Source organism: Mesoplodon bidens (assembly GCF_964165515.1).
Source record: "Mesoplodon bidens genome assembly, chromosome: 14".
In the NCBI taxonomy this organism is placed as follows: Eukaryota; Metazoa; Chordata; class Mammalia; order Artiodactyla; family Ziphiidae; genus Mesoplodon; species Mesoplodon bidens.
Window position 1 is genome coordinate 53,434,057 of NC_138170.1, and position 22,388 is coordinate 53,456,444.

General features: G+C 43.4%; 1 long non-coding RNA gene across 2 annotated transcripts in view; it reads right to left on the reverse strand.

The window, feature by feature from the left end:
• Nucleotides 1–616: 616 nt before the first annotated feature.
• The window catches only part of LOC308628122, an 84,756-nt gene continuing 62,984 nt past the window's right edge, over nucleotides 617–22,388 (reverse strand). The window contains exons 7-8 of one of the 2 annotated variants that reach the window (XR_014017498.1): nucleotides 11,572–11,785; nucleotides 617–2,276 (exon numbers count right to left, since the gene is read on the reverse strand). This is a non-coding gene — a long non-coding RNA (uncharacterized lncRNA). Of the gene's footprint in view, nucleotides 2,277–11,544; nucleotides 11,786–22,388 lie in introns of both variants that reach the window. The other variant, XR_014017499.1, reaches the window with a different exon arrangement.

Sequence of the window (22,388 nt, forward strand, 5' to 3'; positions counted from 1 at the left end):
CCCACTGCATCACAGGGACAGCATGTTAAATCAATAGAGACTTGAGCTGTTAATTTACAAAAAGGAAGAGATGCTTGAACTAAAATAGTCTATGTAGAGTCTCTGCCCGTAGGGAACGGAAGCCCCTTTAATTTCAGGTCTTTCTACAATGAGGTAAGTTCCAGGAAGGTAATGAGCCGCTTTACAAAATTTCATGCTCTTTTGTGGGGGAAGGAGGGAATACTTTGTTGACACAAAAGCTTTAGTTTTGTACAGCACTGAAATTACAATAAGGTGATAAGAGGTATAGGTGTATATACAGGTGTATATAGGTGAAGGGTGATGAGGGTGGGGTGGGATTAGGGAGATGGGAGCACATCAAGGTCAGGAACAGGTAAACCTCTTGCCCTTTGTTACTTTTTATTCCATCTGCTCTCCTTCCCTGGGCTATGCCTCTGCACTCAAAGTCAAGGAGAGGAGATGCCACTTTTACTTCTAACTGATCCATGGCCATCTTTTTTTTCATTCCCTTCCAGGAAGAAGCTGAGAAAGAGACTGCTTTACAGTGCATAGACTCATGATCAATAACTTGAAAAAAATTTTTTATTGAAATATAGTTGATTTACAATGTGTTAGTTTCAGATGCACAGCAAAATGATTCAGTTATACACACACATATATATATGAATATATATATATTCTTTCTTCATGATCAATAACTTTTAATCGGGTTTGCATGATCAAATATTTGCAGGGTCTAGTGAGGACCACCAGGGTGATAAAATAAAGGGCAGCTTTTACTAGAAGTCACTTCATGATACCACTTCTTGGAGGGTCTATTCCTTGTGAACTGTAATAGGTGTCATCATCCTGATTACCTTTTACACATACAGATTGTGGAAATCCACAGGGTGGAGAACTAGGCAGTTTTCAAACAAATGTCAGCAGATCTAATTTTTCATGAGTTCCTCCCTTCCTTTTTTCTCATCCTTGTTTATGACCTCTTCAAACTAAGAGGGTTCTGCAGCTGGCTGGGGATTTACTTCTTATCTAAAAAAAATTCCTTACATTCTTAGAATGACCATGAGTTCTAAGCTTCCATCACTGAGTTTTCCCCCCCGGAGAAGTGAACAGCAGCTCCCCGCTGGTTTCCCCTGCGCCATCAGAGTGGGTATGAAGGAAGAGAAGGTGTTCCTCCACCCCATCACTTCCCAAAGGACCTCCCTCTCCCAAAGAGCAACTGGTCTCCTCTGGGGAGGGGCTGGAGAGGCAGGCTGGGATTTTGAGATCAGAAAGACTATGCTCCATCAGCCTCATTTTTTTCTACCCTTGTCTCTCCCTGCTCCCTGCCACTTGGTCTGTGGATGGGCCTGCTCTGGTACTGAGCCAGTCCTCACCAGGGCAGGCAAGCGAGTAGCAGCCACCTACCACCACCCATCCCCTCAGTGATGCTCAGGGAACAGTCTGGGGGTATAGGAGCAAACTTGGTCCTTATCTGGCCTATGAAGTATGGCACCTCCTCTATTCTAGAGTGTGATTCTCAGCCTTCCCTGCCTTAGAATTCTCTGAAGAGTTTTTTTAAATGCTCAGCCCTGGGTCTACTTTAGAGCACTTGAAACCAAATCTCTGGAGGTGGGGACCAGGCAAGTGTGTTTTTAAAGCTCCCGAGTCAGAGAGCATGTGCTTCCTACTGTCCAATGCCAGCTTCAGGCACTTGTCAAGTCTGCCCCTTGGAGCTGGGCCTGGAGTGATGGCCCTGTCATAGCCAAATGCTGCAGGCGATCTCACCGAGACCTCCCACATTCGCTTCTGGTCTTCCTTGTCTTGCTGTCCACCAGCCCTGGATGTCACCTTCCTCTTGCTCAGTTAGCACTTCCTCTGGAGACAGAGTCTGGCCTTAACTCCACTCAGCTCTGCCTCATCTCTGTCAAGATGGCCGAGGCCGTGCTGACCCACAGAGGCTCTCTCACAGCTCACCACAAGCTCTGTCTGGAGCTTCTCTTCCTGCACTTTCTTCATCCAACATTTACTGAGCATCCATGATGTGTCAGACTCAGTGCCAGCTGCTTTGTGTTATTACCACATTTAATCCTTATGACAGCTTATGAGGAAGTATTGTTTTTGCAGCTAATGAGACAGAGATCCTGAGATGATCAAAATCTTGCCCAGGGTGTCTTACTCCAGGCTGGACTTTCAAATACAAGTCTGGCTGACTCCGAAGCCTGTGGTCTCACATTGCCGTGCTGCTCCTCAGTGATAGAGACATGGTTTCTGCCTGGAAGTGTTCACAGTCTAGTCTGGAAGACACACAGTGGCGACAAGCATGAGGGAAGGACGAGATGTGGGCTGTGGGAGGCGCATCTACCCAGAGAAGGAGTCATCAAGAAGATAACACCTCGAACTGAACCCTAAAAGATGAGTCAGGTTTACTCAGATGAAGAGAGTGAGAACCCCTCTTACACAGCTGAGGACGCCAGAGAAATCAAGGCTTCCTCAGGGACCTGCAAGACATTCAATACGGTGGGAGGATGATGTGGAGGAAAGGGGAAGAGATGAAGATGGACAGGCAGGAAGGGCAGGTCAGGAGCCTTTAAGTCAGGCTAGTAAATTTTGCACTTTATTCTGAGGACAATGGGTACCAATGAAGCATGTTAAGCAAAAGAGAGATAAAAATCAAAGCTGTATTTAGGGGGAAGGATTAGCAAAGGACATGCATGACTAGAGGCAGGGAGAACAGTTAAGATATTATAGTGCAGATTCTCGTGAGAGATGATGGTGACCGGAACAAAGACATTAACAGTGAAATGGCAAGGAGCGAAGAAAATTAGGAGCTCTTTAGAAGGCAGATGCAACTGGACTGATGAAAGACTAAATATGGTGGATGAGAAGAAGGAAGAGTCAAGAATGAGCCCCTTCCTTGAGATAAAGAACAGAGGAAGAGGAGTAGGTTGGGGAAAGCTGGTGAGGTTTTTTTGAACATGTAAGTGGAGGGGTCCAATGGGCAGCTGAATATGAAGGTCCAGAGTCCAGGTAAGGTGTCTAGACTGGAGATCTAAAATAGGAAGTCATCAAGGTGGTCACTGACTCCAAAGATATAATTAGGTGTCCAGAGAGAGTGGGTGGGGTGAGGAGGGCTGCATCAGCAATGACCACTAGAAGAGACCCCACCTTCCATCTAGAACTTGAGCCTTATTATTATTATTTTATTATTATTTTTTTTTGAGGTACGCGGGCCTCTCACTGTTGTGGCCTCTCCCGTTGCGGAGCACAGGCTCCGGACGCGCAGGCTCAGCGGCCATGGCTCACGGGCCCAGCCGCTCCGCGGTATGTGGGATCTTCCCGGACCGGGGCACAAACCCGTGTCCCCTGCATCGGCAGGCGGACTCTCAACCACTGCGCCACAAGGGAAGCCCTTGAGCCTTATTTTGATCCCTAGACTGCTTATTCAAGGCCCCGATACCCTGCCTTCTGGCCAATTTCTTTCCCTGAAGGAAAGCACACTCCTCTTGGTGGCCACATCCATTTGCTGATACCCTCCGTGAACATTCAGCTCTTCCAGAACTACATATCTGCTGGATCTAATTCCTGCATGATTGCTGCTGCCTGGAATCTCTCCATGCTACATACCATCCAAATAGGACACTACAGTACCACTATTTGCCCAAGCTTTCTTTTCCTTTTGGGCACTGTGTCTTGAATAGACCAAGCACTCTTGTGGGGCCAGCCTCTGGAATCAGGTGAGTTCCTTCGAGCCCAAATCCCATACTGTAAGTGGGGTTTACTCTCCTTCCCTTTTGGCCCAGGGCTGTGGCCTGATCCAGCATGCCTAACTTCACAGCCCATGGAAGAGGAATGCAGGCTCCTGAAGATACTAAGACTGAGGCTGAAGCCAATGGAAGAAGCCTGTGGTGGGGGTGGGATTCCTCAGTCTATCCAGCTGCATGGAGCATGGGAAGAGGAAACACAGCAGAGGTGAACAGAATGGAAAAGTGGCACACCACTCTTTGCTCCCAAAGGAAACTTGCTGTGGAATACCTTAAATTAGGTCTCGGAAAAACGTGTTAGGCATCCCTATTGCCCTGGCTGGCTTTGGGTGTGGTTCTTTCCAATAGAGGATGATTGGTGGAGTTTTTCCAGCCCTATAATTCTCCTTGTGATAAGGTAGAATTAAAGCCAAAATGTGAGTTCATAAATTGCCTAGTTGGTGAATAATAGAGTCTAAATCTCCTCCAAAAAAGTTAAATACGAAATTATATTAAAATTCATAGCCATCTGCCAACAATGATCTAATTTGAAAATTGAATACCTTAATTTTTAATCTTAGGTCAGCTTTCCCACTGCCACCTGTCCCTCTCCTCACCACCTCCCCCATCAGACAGTCAGTGTGTGCTTGGAGAACTCGAGACCATTTTAAATATTAACTGGACCCACACGTACCTAGGAAGATGAATCCATACACACGCCTTCTCTTCTTCCACCTATTATTACTAGTATAGTTGGTCATATATTTCTAAATGTAGTTCTGGTTACAAATAAATACAGAAGTAGAAAGCCAAGGCTGCATTTGAGGAAAAGATACTGTGCCAGTGTTTCAGCATCTGTGAGAGCATCTTTCTGTTAGAAGTAGTGGTCACTGAGTTTGGGGAGAGATCCAGATGCTTCAAGGTTTTGTAGCATGTACTCTTTGACTTCCCTCCACAACTGCTCAGTTTGGGATGTAAAGAAAGTCTGTAAGATGGGGTATAGGAATAGACACAGGCATGATAGACTCAGGCCAGTTATCACCAGGAAGCTGACGTGATCAAGCATCCTCCAAGAGCAGGCAGACCAGGGCTGAATTAGCTAAGTCAGGAAGCTGCTATCAGCATTTTGAGAGGCCAGCATACTTCAGGAAAGGAGCTCTTCTGATGGAGACCCTCTGCTGAATGAGCTCTTTTCTGGATGAATTGAACCATGCATATGTTTTAGTGAGGTTTGCTCTCCTCAACATTGGTGTTCTCATCTTCTACGGCAGACCCACTCACACTTGGGGACAGGTATACCAGGGTTCCAGGTACTGGCAACAGCATAGACCCTTATAGAGAGGACTAGGAACAGGGCAATGGATCCTGGCGATATGATAGACCATGTTCAGTGAAAGCAGAAGCCAAAGATGGTTGCTACTTGTTCCACGCCATTCTAAATAAACACCTGGATGGTTCACAGTCTAGGATTATTGAGTTAGGCATCCTAAAGGTCCTGGATCCAAAGGGCAGCTAGCAACAGCATAAAGCCAAAAAGGAGAAAACAGGTCCTAGAGGCCACCATCTGTAAATGCTGCCCACCAGTAGTTTTGTTTGTTTGTTTTTTGCGGTACGCGGGCCTCTCACTGCTGTGGCCTCTCCCGTTGCGGAGCACAGGCTCCGGACGCGCAGGCTCAGCGGCCATGGCTCATGGGCCCAGCCACTCCGCGGCATGTGGGATCCTCCCGGACCGGGGCACGAACCCGTGTCCCCTGCATGGGCAGGCAGACTCTCAACCACTGCGCCACCAGGGAAGCCCCCACCAGTAGTTTTAAAAGCTACTGAATTTGTGTTCACCTGTGTTGGAACCAGTAATGCCCCTGGGACCTTCTGAAGAAACCAGTGTTGGCTGTTTAATAATATGTGATATGTGACTCAGGAAACCATAGTGATGAGGGTTCAAATATTTACTTTTACGTGGCTCCTAGCAAGAAGCCATAAAAAATGAGCTGGAGCTAGGTTCTTAAATGGAGATAAAAACCTCTGATGGAAGAATGACCTGTTTTGGAAAAATAAAGCTGATGGTGGGAAACGGGCTATGCCTGTAGGTTGGAGTCTCCTTCTAGTAAGTCATAAGGTCAAGGGCATTCTAGGGCTGAAAACTCAGAATGTCAGCTAAATTTGGCCCCTGCAAAGAGAAATTAGGTCATAAGTGTGATACTTTTGACCAAAGGCACTGTAAAAGAGGAAATTTAAAGTAGTCACTAGTAAAAAAAAAAAAAAAAAAAAAAAAAAAGCCCATTATTAACATCAGGAAAAACAAAAAGTAATAATGAAAAATAATAGTATACTACAATGCTCTGCTTTCCTTGCATGTGTATAATGATGTAAAAGCCAAATACTAATTTAACCAAAAATTATAATATATAATATGTAGGGAGAACTAGGGGGGTAAAACAGAGGGGATACCTGAAAAGAGTGCTAAATCCTCATTTACCAAAACAGGAAGTTAATACGTTTAAAATTGTTGAACCAGAGACTTCCCTGGTGGTCCAGTGGCTAAGACTCAGTGCTCCCAATGCATTGGGCCTGGGTTCAATCTCTGGTCAGGGAGCTAGATCCCACAGGCCGCAACCAGAGATCCCACACGTGACAACAAAGATCCTGCGTGCCACAACTAAGACCCTGCACAGCCAAATAAATAAATGAAATAAAATAAAATAAAATTGTTGAACCAAAAGAGAATAGCACATGCATATTATTTTAAATATAGCAATGTGTGAATGCCAGAAGAAATAAGACTAGGAGGGGTGGGAAGGAATGAGGAAAGAAACTGCTGAATTTCTTTAGTCTTTTAAGGCTATTTGATTTTTTAAAATTATGTGGATGTGCTCTTTAAAGCAATTTTAAGTGGTCTTTCTCCAAAAGGACAAGACAGAACAGAACATCTTTACAGTCAAAAGTATGTTGAAAAGCAAATTACTTCAAGCTCCAAATGCAGTTGATAAAATAGGAAAGAGTTAGTAAGAGTAAGGCCTATGGCGCTCTTCACAGTTTGATAACAGTTAAGTTTAATAATAAGAGGACTCAATTTGTACCTAGATCTCACGTGATTTTAAACTTGTTATTGCTTATCTATTATAATATTCATGATAGAATTTTTTTTTCTTTTTTTGGCTGCATTGGGTCTTCGATGCTGCACATGGGCTTCTTCTAGTTGTGGTGAGTGGGAGGTAATCTTCGTTGTGGTGCACGGGCTTCTCATTGTGGTGGCTTCTCTTGTTGCAGAGCACGGGCTCTAGGCACGCAGGCTTCAGTAGTTGCAGCATGCAGGCTCAGTAGTTGCGGCACACGGGCTCAGTAGTTGTGACTTGCAGGCTCTAGAGTGCAGACTCAGTAGTTGTGGCACACGAGCTTAGTTGCTCTGCGGCGTGTGGGATCTTCCCGGACCAGGGATCGAACATGTGTTCCCTGCGTTAGCAGGTGGACTCTTAACAACTGTGCCACCAGGGAAGTCCTATGATAGAATTAATTAAAACTTCCTTTAAAAAGAGGTAGTTTCGGGACAGGAACATACTGAGTGGATCATGTTCTGTATACCTACTTCTTTATCCACACAGGAAGAACTCCTAACTAGTGGGTCTGCGCATCCATAAACATCATTGTTATTCATCAAGTGCCAGCTACCTGAAGAGCAAGCGTATCGACTAGGAGGAATTAATCATCTTCTACAAGACTTGAGACTATGATCGTCATGGATTTAATCTGCTTCTTTATTCCTAGCACTATTTCAGAAATGCTAAATGTAAAGGAATCTGCCCAAATATATCTTGGTGGCAGGTAACACCATTGAAGTAAAAATGCTGTCATCTTGAATGGATAACCAGTGTTGAGTGAACCTTCACTCTTTAACACAGGGTGTCAAACTCAGTACTATTAACATTTTGGGTCAGATAGTTCTTTGTTGTAGGGGTCTAAACTGTGCATTGCAGGATGTTTAGCAGCATCCCTGGCCTCACACACTAGATGCCAGCAGCATCCCTCCTCCCCAGTTGTGACAACCAAAAATTGTCTCCCGTAGCTCATCGAAGATTTAGGCTTAGTCTATATTATTAACTCTGCAGCAAAGAACATCTAAACAGTGATTAAAATTTATTATACCACTCTGCATCTGATAACTGAGACATGTGAAGTGAGAAGAGGTTCTCCCTAAAGTATAATTAGGTTATGTAAATTACCTAAGTATTTTTAAATCTGGAATAAAACTGAAAATGAAAAGAATCCCATCATGACATCCTGACACACTGGTTAGATCTTTCTCCAGGGAGGGGAATCTTTCTCCCAACATCTTCATAATCTCTGCTTCAATTGAGTTTGCTTCAGCTTTCAAGAAACCTGGGGCAGAACCCATCAGGGTTTTCGGTGAGCAAAAGGCAGTCCAGTGAGGATTCCCTGGCCAGAATGAGGAGGACTGGATCTGGGACATAAATAGCTGCTTCATCATCAAAGCCTCCTGCCCAAGAGAAGGCTTTCATGAGAACTCGGGCTCATTGTGTGAAAATTCAGATGACTGAACTATAATTAGCTCGATTAGTCAACATTTTAATTCATAGGTTTCTGGCTTTGACATGCTCATTTCTCACAGAATTAAAGCTAATAATCTGGAATCATAATTGGGAGCTGAGTGCCAGCTTGAAGCTTGGGGAGCTCCCTCACTTCCTTGGCAAGCCCTGCTTCCAAGACTGCTGCTTCTTGGCCATGAATGAACCTGGCCCAGGAACCTCTGCCTTGCTTCAGAGCACATTCCCTGAACACCTCCTCTCTGTGAGTCAAGATCTCTAGCATTTAGATTCTACATTTGCAGTGGTTGACATTAAACCATCATGTCAGTGCCTCCAAAGCCTCTGCACATAATAGGAAGATGACTTTTCTGGGATGTTGCTAAACAAACAATGGAGCAGAGGACTGGCTGGCTGTCTAGACAATTACCATCCTTCCTGCTTCAGGAATAAAATCTGACTGAAACAACCAACGGCGGGGATTGTCTTCTTCTTGGTCAAACATAAGCACATAAGATCATTCTGGTCAATGAGATATGACGATAAGTCTGCTGAGGGAATTCTCCGAAAGATTTCCTTGCTTAAAAATGCATATGAAGAGACAGTCCTCTTCTGCTATTGGATGCTGTTGTGTTTCCATGTGACACCTAGAACTGTGCCCACCATCTTAAAATCATGAGGAAGACTGTTTGCAGACAAGGCAGACAGGCTGGGGCTGCAGAACAGAGAAATGGAAGAATGTGTGGCCTCTCTGACATTGTTGAACTATGGATCAGCCATCCCTGAAGCTACCTCTGGATTTCTTAAGTAGATGATAAATCTTCCTTCTTGGTGCTAATCTCTTGGGACTAAGCTCTGGTCCCAAGTCCAATCCAGTTTGCTCAAGAGAGGACTGATTCTGGTAAAGGTTTGGAAAGTGTTGTAGACTGGATTTAATTTTCTGGAGACACTGCAGGACAGGGATGGGGAAGGGTGGGGGTTTCTTCTGCCCAGTACCCTATCAGGGCACTGCCTCTCCTTATATGTCCATGTCCAAGAAGATGAATAAATCCCATTCCTTCTTTCCCTTGTAAAACAGGAATAATAAGGGCCAGTGGACCATACAAATGCAGAGATGAATGTCAGCATCTGACTGCTGGGAGCTCTCGGGGCTGCGAGGTCAGATAGACTAGAAGTCATTCCTGCACCGACTCCAGTGTTTCCCCTTGGCTCCCCATCTTTTCTCCAACTCCCATCAGCCTCATGCATCTAATGGTTACTGAAGACGGAAGTTTCTTCACATTTCCTGAGGCACTGTGAAGAACCGATAAATGAGCTAATCTCTGCACACCATACACCCCGAGAGCTCTCGGGTAGCAAGCTTGCTGCCACTGCACGCTGACAAACTTGGAGAGGAAGGCGGAGATCCAGGAGAGACCCACGGAAGCCGAGGCAAGAAGATATGTAGACATGAAGAGTGTCATCCCACTGGGCCAAATGCGGCTGAGAGCCAAGGACGATTGTAAGGTGACCATTAGCTGAAGCAATGTGGAGCTTACTGGATGACCATGAGAATAGAGGTTTGGGGGAGCAGTAGGGAGTGAAATGCCAATGGATTGTGCCAAAGAGAGAACAGGAGGGGAAGAAGTATCTACAGACAACTCTTTGAAATTTTGCTGTGAATGGAATCAGAGAAATGGAATCGGATATGAAATCAAAGGAGAGTTTCAGATAGGAGATATTAGAGCATCTTTATATACCTATGGGAACAGTCCTTTAGAGACAGAGAAATTGACAGTGCAGGAGAGAGAAGTGATATTTACAGAAGGGAAGCTTTTGGGAAGGGGAGAAGAAGGTTCTTCATTCTCTTAGTGTGAGATCTTTCTAGTAATTTTATTTGCTCTGGTCTTCTGATGGACATCTGCTCTGTGTGCTCTTAAGTAGCAGCCTAATCCAGGACAGAGCCAAGAGGTACTGATTGGAAGGGTTCCATGCTCTGAGTCTCCTTTGGGATTCCATACTTCTCCCAGGATCCCAGCTATGGCAATCTGCTTCACACAGTTCGCTTCCTGATTTCCCACTGCATCATTCCCAAGGGTGGGGAAGATGAATCTGACCTGAATTTCTCAAAGGTCAAAAAATTTATTCCTGAGCTCCCTCAACAATATCACCTTTAATGTGGGCCAGACATTACATTTATCGAGTAATTTACCATTACGAACACACCTTATAGATGGGGAAACTGAGGCATGGAAATGTTAAATGACCTGCCAGAGGTCATACATGTGGTAAGGGAAGGAGCTGGGACTTGAACCCAGGCAGTACAGCAAGCAATGGGAGCCCCTCTCCTTATCTTCCCCACACATTCTGCTTCCTCCCTTTAGCTCTTCTCCCAGAAGGCCTAGGAGTCCTTAAACCAACAGAACTGCTTGTGGTCTGTCTTGACTCAGGAAGCCCATAGTTTTGGGGGTAACCTCCCTCTGCAGTGCCAGGCCACACACACACACACACACACAAACATTCTGAAGCCTTTCAAATGACAGGTCTTGATTCACCTGCAACTGTCCTATACCCATGAGGAATGCTGCCCACAAAGGGACAGGGGCCTCTGAGCTGCTGCTTTCCTGACTTCCTATTTATATCAGGCCAAACCTGGGCAGGAAACAGATGGCAACTCAAATTGGGTAATTTGAGGAGAGTTGAATAAAGGGGCTATTTACAAAGGTGTGGGCAGGATGTAGGGAAACCGCAGCGGTAGTGCAATAAGTAACAGCTACTTGACCACCCCTAGGCCTGAAGTGGGGAGCGGAGATGCGGTCACCAGAACCTGGAGAGCGTACCCTGTGTGCTTAGAGCCACCTGATAAGAGCTCTGACCATGCATCAAGGGACACAGCCCTCCTATGGGTGCGTCCCCCTCCCTCTGCCCTCCTGCCTGAGATACCCACTGCTAAACCCAACTAGAAGCCTAAGGGTAAGGGAGCCCATTGATACGGTTTGCAGCACGGAGCAGGGTGGAGAACGGTGGAGAGTGACCTAAGAGGGCAAACAGAAGTTTCTAGCATACTATTTAGAGAGATGGTAAAGAGAATGGCTCTGGAGCCAGGCTGCGTGGGTTCAAGTGCCAGCTGCCTGTTACTTACCGTGTGACTATGAGCAAGTTACTTCACCTCTCCATGCATCAGTATCCTCAACCATAAAGGGGGTATAACACCAGCCTCACAGACTTGTAGTGAGGGTTAACGCTTAGTTGATCTCTTTTAGAGGTAACATAGGTAAAGCACTTAGCATACAGTAGGCACTCACTAAATGCTGGCTTCTTTCTTCTCTCACCTCCTTCAGGTAAATGTGTGGGGATGCAATCCTATACTTGGTATGTGGCATTATTATATACACTCAGTAAATATTGCTTGATTGATGATTGAAGGGCCCTTTTCTTCCTTGGAGGTCTCAGAACATCCTGCAAGTGACACATCCACTTGGTCCTTGGAAGCTGCAGCAGTTACTGTGGCTTAAAAAGTTCTTGCTACCTATATGGGAAAGGAATCTGAAAAAGAAGGGATATATGTATATTTATAACTGCATCACTTTGCTGTATACCTGAAACTAACACAACATTGTAAATCCACTATACTTCAAAGTAAAAATAAACATTAAAATAAATAAATTAATTACAATGCATACAAAATCTTAAAAACAAAAGTTCTTCCTGACATGATTCTGTCTCCATTCCTGAATTGTTAGAAGGTTACTAGGGCATTTGCCCTATAATGTATTAAGTTGTACATTTGTTTTATGCTGTTGTCTGTATTTGTTTTATAAACAAAAAGTTTTTAAAAATCTTTTAACATTTTTATATAACTGTAAAAAATTTAAAAAATTCATTGTTTGCTTTCTCTTCATTTGCTCCTCCCTGTGATTAGGATGGATCTGAATTATCACCAAATTCTTAACAAAAGGCATTCAAAAAGGTGATTTTACTGGTGATAAGTGGACCTGGGGCCACTTATGTCTTCCTAGTCACAGATTTCTTCCTATTCACAAGTGTGAGAGACTGAAGCTGGATCTAAATGCTTGCCCTGGATGTATACCGGGAGGTTTACATGATTCTTGTTGACTGGCTCCAAATCCCTGACCTTCGATGCCCTGTTTGACCCTGAGCAAGCAGCTTCCCGCTTCTGCCTCTCTCGGCCTCCTTGGAACTTCCAGGTGCCTGGAGTGGGGGGCTCCTGTTCTCCACCAAGCATCTCTGCCTTTGTTGCCAGGCCCTGTCCCCAGCACCAGTCTCAAGTAGACGCCAAAGCGGAGGAATGTTTTTCCAAGCCATTTACCTGGCATTCTCCCTTTCTATTGTTCTGTCTCTTTCAATTCTTCTTTCATTTATGCGCTTTCAAAATGGAACAAAAAACTCCCTATGACTATAAACTCTACTAGACTTGAAGTTCCACAGTGGCAGGAACCATGTTTTTTCATGTCTTTATAACCTATATAGCCTGTCTGAGTAGTTGACACAGATTAGGAGCTCAAGAAAGGGTCGTTGAACGGAACCAAATTGAATTTTCCTTCCCTTCCTGGCTGCATGAAAACTATCTATTTCTCCAGGCCAGCGTGATTACCCTGCTGGATTGCACACTGCTTGAGGGAGAGGGACTTTGCCCTCTCTGGGAGTTGGTTTTCCTGTGGCAGCAGCAGCAGCAGGAGTGTGTAAAAGGATGAGTGAGATGGGAGGTGGTTGGGGAAAACAGGTACTTAAGAAACTTGGAGGCCCGTTTATTTTTTACATTACTCTATAGTTTTTCTTTCTTTCCCTTAGCGTAAGATGCATCTACTCTCTTCTTGTAAGGGATTAAGGAATTCTATTCGTTTATTTTACCTCTTGTACAGTCACAGACAAACTCCCAGCTCCTTCCATCCCCTACCCACCAAAGCTGGTACAGAAAGAGCAGAGATCCCAGGGCTTCTGAAGGTTTTACTTTTGCAAAACACACACAGAACTTGGACATGAGAGAGTGAGCTAGGCCATTCAGCTCCTCTGTGCCTCACCTTTCCTCACCAGTAGCTGGGTAGCGTAGAAGTAATAAATAAGGAGTAATAAGTGATGCTTGTTGTTGTTAGGATGAAAAGCTCCAGCCCATGAAACTTGATTTATAACAATGAGATATTCAGATCCAATTTCTGGGTGAAGGCAACTGAAATAGGAGCCTCCCAGTCCCTGAGCTTCAAGGCGTCTCCCCACAATGTATCAGGACACAAATTGACCAAATCAGCCGTTTTCCTTATTTCTCCAAGTTCCAAAGTCCTAATGCTTTCCTGCTGAGTAGTTATTTTACAAGGAGGAAGGGGAAGTAAAAAGGCAGACTCTGTCTGAGGGCTCTCAGCTGGCTTTGGCGATGACTCCCCTCTGTCCCTAGTTAACGCCACCCTGGTTCGGCTCCAAAACTACAGTGACCCCCAAACAAGCCCATACCACAGACCAACGTGCTGCTTCCCCATCTCCTAAAGATGAAATTCCAAGTTTTTGCAAATAAATACTCCCCGCAGCAAAATCTCACTGTCAAGAAGGACATCATCCTTGTCCCGACGCCCACAAGAAGGGCCTTTTGCCAAAATGAATGGGAAATCATTGGCCCAATTAACATCCTGTGATCTTAGATCTAAAAATGACCCGGAGCCGGGTAAACAAGGTGACGTAAGCGGCTGGGTAGGGAGCAGCTCTCTACTGCCACCTGGAGGACAGCGTCCTCAAAGGCGCGGAGGCTCCGTGCTGCGGGGAAGTGGTCCTCAGCCGGTGGAAGGAACCGGTGAAAACGGGAGCGAGAGCTGTAGAGACGCGGGCAGGGGAAGGAAAACACAGAGGGGCCTAAAAAGACAGGAAAGAAGCTGCACCGCGACCTCAGCTAGAGGAAAACGAGGTCTGTGTAATCCAGGCCATAGGACATTGTGGCGTTGACCCTGCTGGCTTCCTTCTGGGAACATTCCTTTTTAAAAGGACTCGGGCATCATGAACTCTGGCTAGAAAAAATTACGGTTAGAACTACGTGGGAGTAGGATCCCCAACGCCGGAGACCCTTGATAAAAGCAATCCCCAGTTTCTGAAAGAAGAGACAGTGGCGTGGATATTCTAAAAACAAAGGGTCACTGGATTTTCTGTTTTATTTTGAGCGTCACCGTGACTTGAGTGGGGGAGGGAGTGAGGAGTGTACCAGTCCTAATTTACTTTCTCGTCAGGCTAATGTGAGAATGAGGCTGCGGAGCTTTCGCATTATGCAACCGGCATGCTGGGAGATGCCCTAGAAATGTGCTGGGGGCTAGGAGAAGGTCAGCCGCGTCCTTATTACTTTCCTCCTGTAGATGATCCACAAAAGGAAAACAAAGAGTTGATTTTTAATTTGATGAAAACAAAAACCGCTTTACTTTTGGACTAGTTGGTTTTTGCTGCGTTGTAAAACCACCTCAAAATCTCAGTAGCTGAGGACAACGTACATTTACTTTTCTTGTGAATAGGTCTGCAAGGCAGCCTTGGCCTGATCCCAGCTGGGCTCACCTGGGCTGCCTGAGCTAGGCTAGACTCCAGGCTTAGGGTCTGACATAGGTCTGCTCCTCTTACTTCCATTTCCAGACCCAGGATGGAAGGCGAATGGCTCCTCTCCTGGCATAGGGTGGTCAATTCAAGAGGCCAAGTCAGAATAGACAAACACGTTTGAGCCTCTGTTTGTGTCCTGTCAGCTAATATTCCATTGGGTAAGGCAAGTCCAACATCACCTGGGGGAGGAGGGGAGGGGGATAAACTCTACTCTCCTAAACTGCTCCACACCAGAATTTAACCAGTGAGTCACTGTCTGCTCACTGGAGACACCTGCTTCTTGTGAGAGAATTGCAAAGTGAGGATGGCCAAGATAATCCTTATGCAGTATTGGTGGTTTCCAACGTGAATTCAATATTGCCTAATAGACACTTTAATTTCCTTTTTATTCACTTCCATCCCTATCTCCTTCTATGCCTTACACTTATGACATTCAGTGTTCATAATGGACAAGGGACACAGTACCCTTGTAAGTGTCTTGTCTACTTGTGACATTATGTTGTTCTGTCTCATGACAGGGTTTCCTTAAAACTCCCTGTGCCAGAAAGGCAAGGACTTACCCATGCAAGTATCACCTGTGGAATGAAAACAACAAGGAGAGGTTCTTGGAGGAGGCAGCATAATAGGTCGAGAAGAACCTGGGTTTCTAGTCCTGATTTTGCCAGTATTGCGATTTGGAAGGTCAGCAGGAACCAACAACCAGGTGCCTTTAAATTAGCCTTACTGAGTAGCTTGGACTTTTAATCCTGCACACTGGCACAACAGGGTTAGATCAGAGTTTTTGAAAAACCTTTTTGGCAGTAGTGTGGAGGGTGGATTGAAGGAGAAAAATTGGATTGGAGGGAAGGAGAGAAGTTAGGATATAGTCCAGGTGAAAGGTGATGAGGACATTGACCAGGAATAACGCACTGAAGATGGAAAAGGGATGAAGAAAGAGCCTTTAGAAGCAGAACTGACAGGAAGGACTTCAAGGCAATTAAACATAAAGAGAAAGGGAAAGAGAAAGGCAATGGGGAGTCTAAGATGAATCTAGGGTCCAGAGTCTATCACACAAATAGAGTTAAATATCATGTCTCAAAATCTCTGTTACAGCTGCATAAATGTATGTATGTATGGGTTGGCAGTCCTTGTAAAATGTATTTCTTTCCAGGGCTGGTAAAAAAAATTATTAAAAATGGAGTATGTCAGTGTTTCTCAAACTTAAGTCATTTACATATCTCATTCAGAATTTTTGCCATATTCAAATAATACCTGCACCATTAATTGCTTACTATTGTTCTTAAGTGAAGTCACTTTTTTACACAAATATTCACTGCGGGCTCATCCTTAAAAAACATAAAATGAAATCATGATTGTGATTTTCCAGTTATGTTTTTTATACATACATTTGTTTCAATAACAAATACAAGGCCATTAGAAAAGTTAAATCTATCTGTATACTACCTATTTCCCTTATAATACTTATTTCCCATGCCTTCAGCTGTGAGCAGGCTAGACTTAGGGAACCCTTGACCTGGGTGAGAACGGAAGCCACTAGGCTTGTACGTAGTTTGCTTTCTTTGCCCTCCTCTTGGTTCCCATTCAGATTGTATCATTGTCCACTCCTGGATGGCAGGTCTGATCTTTGCATCCGTTGTTGGCAAGGCCTGGCCCTGCAGGCAGTGACCTTTAACGGATCTGGGCTGGAGGTTGTCATCCAAACAAATGGGGGCTGACCTGGAATGTCTTTTTAACTCAGTGCCTCACTTCCCAAGCTTCTGAAGGCTGCTGTAAGAGCAGCCAAACTAGATGAGCTGGGTCCCTGGAATTCTGCAGCCAAGAGTGCAAATGGAGCCTTGGGATGTTCCTTTGCTTCTCCAGTGCTCTCGGTGATGATTTCCCAAGGGCCACACATGCAGGTCTGAATGGGGAGGGCCGCAACTTGACCTTCTTTTGTTTACATTTGATGTATAAAGATCTCTATAGATGGTTGTCAAGGTCAAGTGGAATTAATTCTGTACTAACGGGTTGGATGACATGAGGCACGTCACTGAACTTCTCTGAGCCTGTTCCCTCCTGTGTAAAATGGGGCATGGGGCTGGTGACCTCGAAAATGTCTTCATCTGGCATCTTACTATGCTCAACAGTTTGGGGAAAGTTGTGTTCAAGTCCTTGCCCATTTTTTTTTAAATAGGACTATTTGTTCTAATACATAAAACATTATGGTCACTGTACATAAATGTTGTATGTGTATTTCATCTTATTGTTTCATCCTTGTTTCTGTGGAATAAAGAGACTTTTTCTCCCCGTGGGGACATTTTGACTTACAAAAAAGCCCCAACTGACAATCTTTTCCTGAGGGTTTCTATTTAAAAAGATCTTCCTTACACCAAGATTATAAAAATACACACTCAGTTTATCTTTCGGAATTTTACTGGATTCCTTTATTTCTAATTGTAGATCTTTTTAAATGTATTTTATATAAGAGGTGAGATGGAGATTCACCTTTATTTTCTTTTCAAATAGGTACCTCATTTATTGAACAATCTATCCTTTTCACACAGATTTGAAATACATCATCTTTATGAAACTTAAAAAAAATTTCAAGTATATATACTATACACTATATACTTATAGTAGTAAAAGCTATTGCCAATTCTTCTATGGCATATTTTAACTCTTGTACTAATGGAATTATTATTTTTATTTATTTATATTTTAAAACTATAGCAACAATATTTACTCCCAACCTCACTGCAGCCGTTTTAAAGCATTTAAAAACTTAACCAGAAATGGTCACTCTAATGAGTGTCAATATATAAAAGCTCTCAAAGGAGCAGACTTCCCTTTTCTGTCCTGGTAATTAGTAGTGGTAATCATAGCAATTAGTAGAAATAAAATAGGAATCGTAATTGTAAGGAACTAAGTTTGTATGATTTTGGAGAAAGTAGGACTAGGACCTAGGGAGGTTATTCCAGAGACCAGGGTTTCTGTGCAAAACTAGAAAGTTAGAGACATTTTCCCCCCAGGGTGCCCCCTCCCCATTCCAAGTACCCACTGTTCTCCGCTCCTCTCTACCTCACTTCATCTCTTAGAATCTCCTCTCAGATCTTCATTCACACTGAGGTGTTGATGACTGGTTCCTAGCCAACACAGTTATTCCCACTAGAGTGTGAGGTATGTGGAAATTAATTTGTGACCAATAATAGAATGCTGAAGTTTGAGGCACTTTACTAACTAATAATTCTAAGTTGACTCAATGCTCCCACAGAAATGAGTGCACCTGATCTTATTTGCATACTTCTTTTGTGAGAGAGAAAAAGTTGTGTTGGTAATTGTCTGGACCTCTTTGTCACAGTCCATGGGGATATAATGATGTGCCATTAATAGCTGAGGCCACTTCAAGTTGCCATATGAGGTGAGTTCAGCTTATATGGCTGCTTTCATTTTCTTTTTAATGTTGTCCAGAGATAAATTTTTAATAAGTTCACCAAATCTCTATTGCAAGGGAGGAAGTACGATACTGGAAACATACTTGTTACTGAAGTTACAAAAATTATGATTACTTAACGAAAGACATAAAGCAATGACACAAATGAAATGCATGCTACTATTATTCACACTGGTACTCAGTAAATATTGTTGAATGAATGAATAAATGAATATTTTAAACCTACTAAAATCTGTGTTTATTTGGCTAATAAATGAAATAGGGCTTGTTGATCCTTTTCTGAAATATTTACTCACTTTTAATCAAATCTGTGGTATAAAAACAGTACTTTCAGAAAATGTTTTTCGAAATAGAGTTTAAGATTTTTTAAAGTTATTTTAATATATTTTTCATCATAAAAATATCGATTTTTAGGAGCAGAACAAAAGCCCTAATTGATGAAATGAGACACAGAGAACAAGAGCATGGTAATGTTCTAGGGTATAAAGAAATGGCAACTGGCTTCTAAATATTGTATAGGATCCCTGGCCTCAGGAATATTTTACCTTACTATGTAAAATACTTCTATGAATACCTTATCTACTTGAGAAAGATTTTCAATAGTGTTTGCCTTATTTCTTTGCCTACTCCCCTGAAGTTATTTTGTTTGTTAAATAAAACAAAACTGGGTTCTCTGATAGGAGTAAGTTTTTGTCATCCAAAGTGAGGAAAATGTGTGAGAAACAAAAATTTGAGAACTGGGATTCTTAAGCTAATGTTCCCACTGACACACACACACACACACACACACACACACACACACAAGATTCAGAGCCTTAAACTAGAGGAAGGAGGCCCCAAGAGTAAAACCGAGGCAATAGCCAACAGGCTGAACCTCTGAAACCATACCCTGTAGGCAGCACCCCACCCCTCGTCCACTTGCAGTCAGCCCTGCTGCTCTGTGTTTTATGTTCCATGTGTCATTCCTGATTGCTGGAAGGAAAGTGGAGTTGGGACCATTATTGGGAGCCAGTGACCAGACGGGCTGCTTTTGCCAATTGAAAAGAATATAGACAACACCCCCTCCTCAGCCTGCCATCAAAGAGGAGGATAATTGAGGTCTCCCTGGCCCACGGGAGACATCTAGTATTCACCTCAGGGTCCCTTCCAGGGGGTTCATTGATTTGGGATTTCAGTTCCTACTCCCCAGTTTTCCCGGCAACAAAAGGTTTTTCAGTCCTTTTAAATTCATCTCAGGATGCAAACTATGCAGAGCAGTCAGGATAGAAACCACGTGAGCAACAAATAACAAAGCACTGATTGCATCTAGTGGGCATAGGGTTTCAGTGACTTCATGTTGGCTGAATATAGGCAAACACTTGGTGTGCTGTGTGTGCCAGAGAGAACCATGATGCAATCATCCCCTCCCCTTGATGTAAGGGGGAGGACCAGGGTCAGAAGGGGTGTGTGTGTGTGTGTGTTTACTAAGAGATCAGACTACAGAGATTTCAGTCAATGGTAAAGCCAAAGGGTCTAGTTTTGCACTCCTAACTCAGGCAGAGCTTCTGTTGGTCAGTTATAACTGTGGTATTTTCCCCAATGTGAGTGGACTTTCTCTTTTCCCTTTCTGCAGATGAATTTTGAGATGTTCTTCTCTCCTAGGCCTGACAGAAGTTGCTGCATGATTTCAGGAATGATCTGTTTCTCCTCCACCCTCATTCAACTTGTCTGGCTGCCCTAAAGGAAGAAAGCTCCACAGCCCACCAGGGGAATCATAGTGTAGGCCCAGAATGAGAAGAGTCTTTAGGGGCAACTTGAAGCCGTGGCTCCTTGCTCCTTGCTCTCCCAAAGCTGGGAACACATTTTACCTATGAGGGCAGAAAACAATCATAATTCTCCATCTCTGTAGAGGGACAGCAACACACACTCTCCAATCAACACGGAATCTATGAACATCTGAATTTTCGTTGAGTCTGATGAAATGAGTTTGATGGGGTTCAGGACACACTACCCCAAAACATGGTAAGGGGCATTTTTATATCCGAAGACAGAGGGACACAGAGAAAAAGCTGAATGAACAGGCCTTGCTAAGTTTCCCATAGTTTACTACTCTTAGCTTATACCCTTTTGTCCCATCCATTTTTCCACAACTTTCCACTTTTCATCAGACCTAGCCTAAAAATGCTCAGGTTTCACCATTCTTTGGGTCTTTTTATCCTTATGAAAACTCTTATGTCATGTAAATTTATATTAAATAAATGTCTATGCTTTTATCTTGTTAAAATGTCTTTTGTTTCAGAGCCCCAGCCAAGAACCTAGAAGGGTAGGATGAAAAAAAATTTTTTTCATCCCTTACAAATTGTTAGAGCAATAAGCACTGCTGATTTTATATAGATACTTGAGTGACAAACTACTGTGATCTCCAAGGTATATTCCCAGCAAAATTACCAAAAAGAAGATAAACATAAACCTCTAGACAATGAGAAAAGCCTTAGATGATGGCTTGGCATTACTGGGTGGAGGAATACAAAAATATCCAGCAGGCAACAAGGTAAAATTCACAATGTCTAGGACCCAATCACAGATTTCCAGGCACACAGAGAAGCCAAAAAACACGACCCATAAAAAGGAAAATAATCAATCAAAACTGGTCCAGACTGACGCAGATATTAGAGTTAGCAGAGAAGGACCTTGAAACAGTTACTGTAATTGTATTCCACATATTCAAAAAATTAAGGGAAGAAACAGAAGATATTTTTAAAAATCCAAATCAAACTTCTAGGAAGGAAAACTGTGCCATCTGATATGAAAAATAAACTGGATGGGAATAACAGCAGATTATTAGACATTACAGAAGAAATATTACTAACTTGAAGATATAGCCAAAAAATGAAAAATATATATCTAAAAAGAAAGATATAGAGAAAAAGAATAAAAATAAATACATAAAAAGAGCATCAGTGAACTTTGGGACAACTTTGAGCAGCCTAATATATGTATAATTGCAGTCCCTGAAAGTGGGGAGGACAAAAAACCTATCTGAAGGAATGATGGCTGAAAATTTTCCAATTTGATAAAAACTACAAGCCCACCAGTCCAAGAAACCCAGTAAATCCCAAATACAAGAAAAATGAAAACCACACTCAGAACCTTAAAGTATTGAGTGAATATACATTTATTTACTCTATATATGTAAAACGGGACATGAATTTAAAATAAAATAAAATGAAATAATCTGTCCTCTACTAGCAGAGAAATCCTTAGAGGCCCCTGACTATCTTCATGGGTATTGTGAAGGAGTCAAGAAAGTGCAAAACTGTTTCTGTCCTCAAGTAGGTTTTAAGCTACCTGGGCATACTAATGTAGGATACACTACTACTTAACTCCACAATATCCACCCTCCCTTCTTCCATTGCTGGCAGAACCCCAGTTGTGTCCAAATATCCACCTCTTTCCCACATGAGTCCAGAAGGAAAGACTCTATCCTTGATCCAGGAATAAACCTTGATCGATTTAACTCAGTCATGAGGTTCTCATTCCCCTTGATGGTAATTGACATGAGGGTAACTATCTGACCCAGTTCTGACCAAGAGATGTGGGGGTAAATGTGCTGGAGGATTTCAGAGAAAGATTCTTTGTTTCCAAAAGAGACAAAAAGAAGAGACAGGGCTTCCCTGGTGGCGCAGTGGTTGAGAGTCGGCCTGCCGATGCAGGGGAACACGGGTTCGTGCCCTGGTTCTGGGAAGATCCCACGTGCCGCGGAGCGGCTGGCCCCGTAAGCCATGGCCACTGAGCCTGCGTGTCCGGAGCCTGTGCTCCGCAACGGGAGAGGCCACAACAGTGAGAGGCCCGCGTACCGCAAAAAAAAAAAGAAGAGGCAAACTCTTCTTCCTTTGGACATTGATGTGCCTGATGCCTGGAACTTCTGTACTCAATTTTTGACTAAGCAAGGACCAGCCTGATGTCAGAGCCAATATCCTGAGGATGACAGAACAGTGAAAAGAATTTGGATCTTTGATGATACTGTTGAGCTGCTGAATTAACCAGTCCTGAAGCTCCCATACCAGTGAATTTTTCCTTGTATGAAGTAATACATTTCCTTATTGTTTAAACTAATTTGAATTCAGTTTTATGTTCTTTGCAGCCCAAAATATTCTA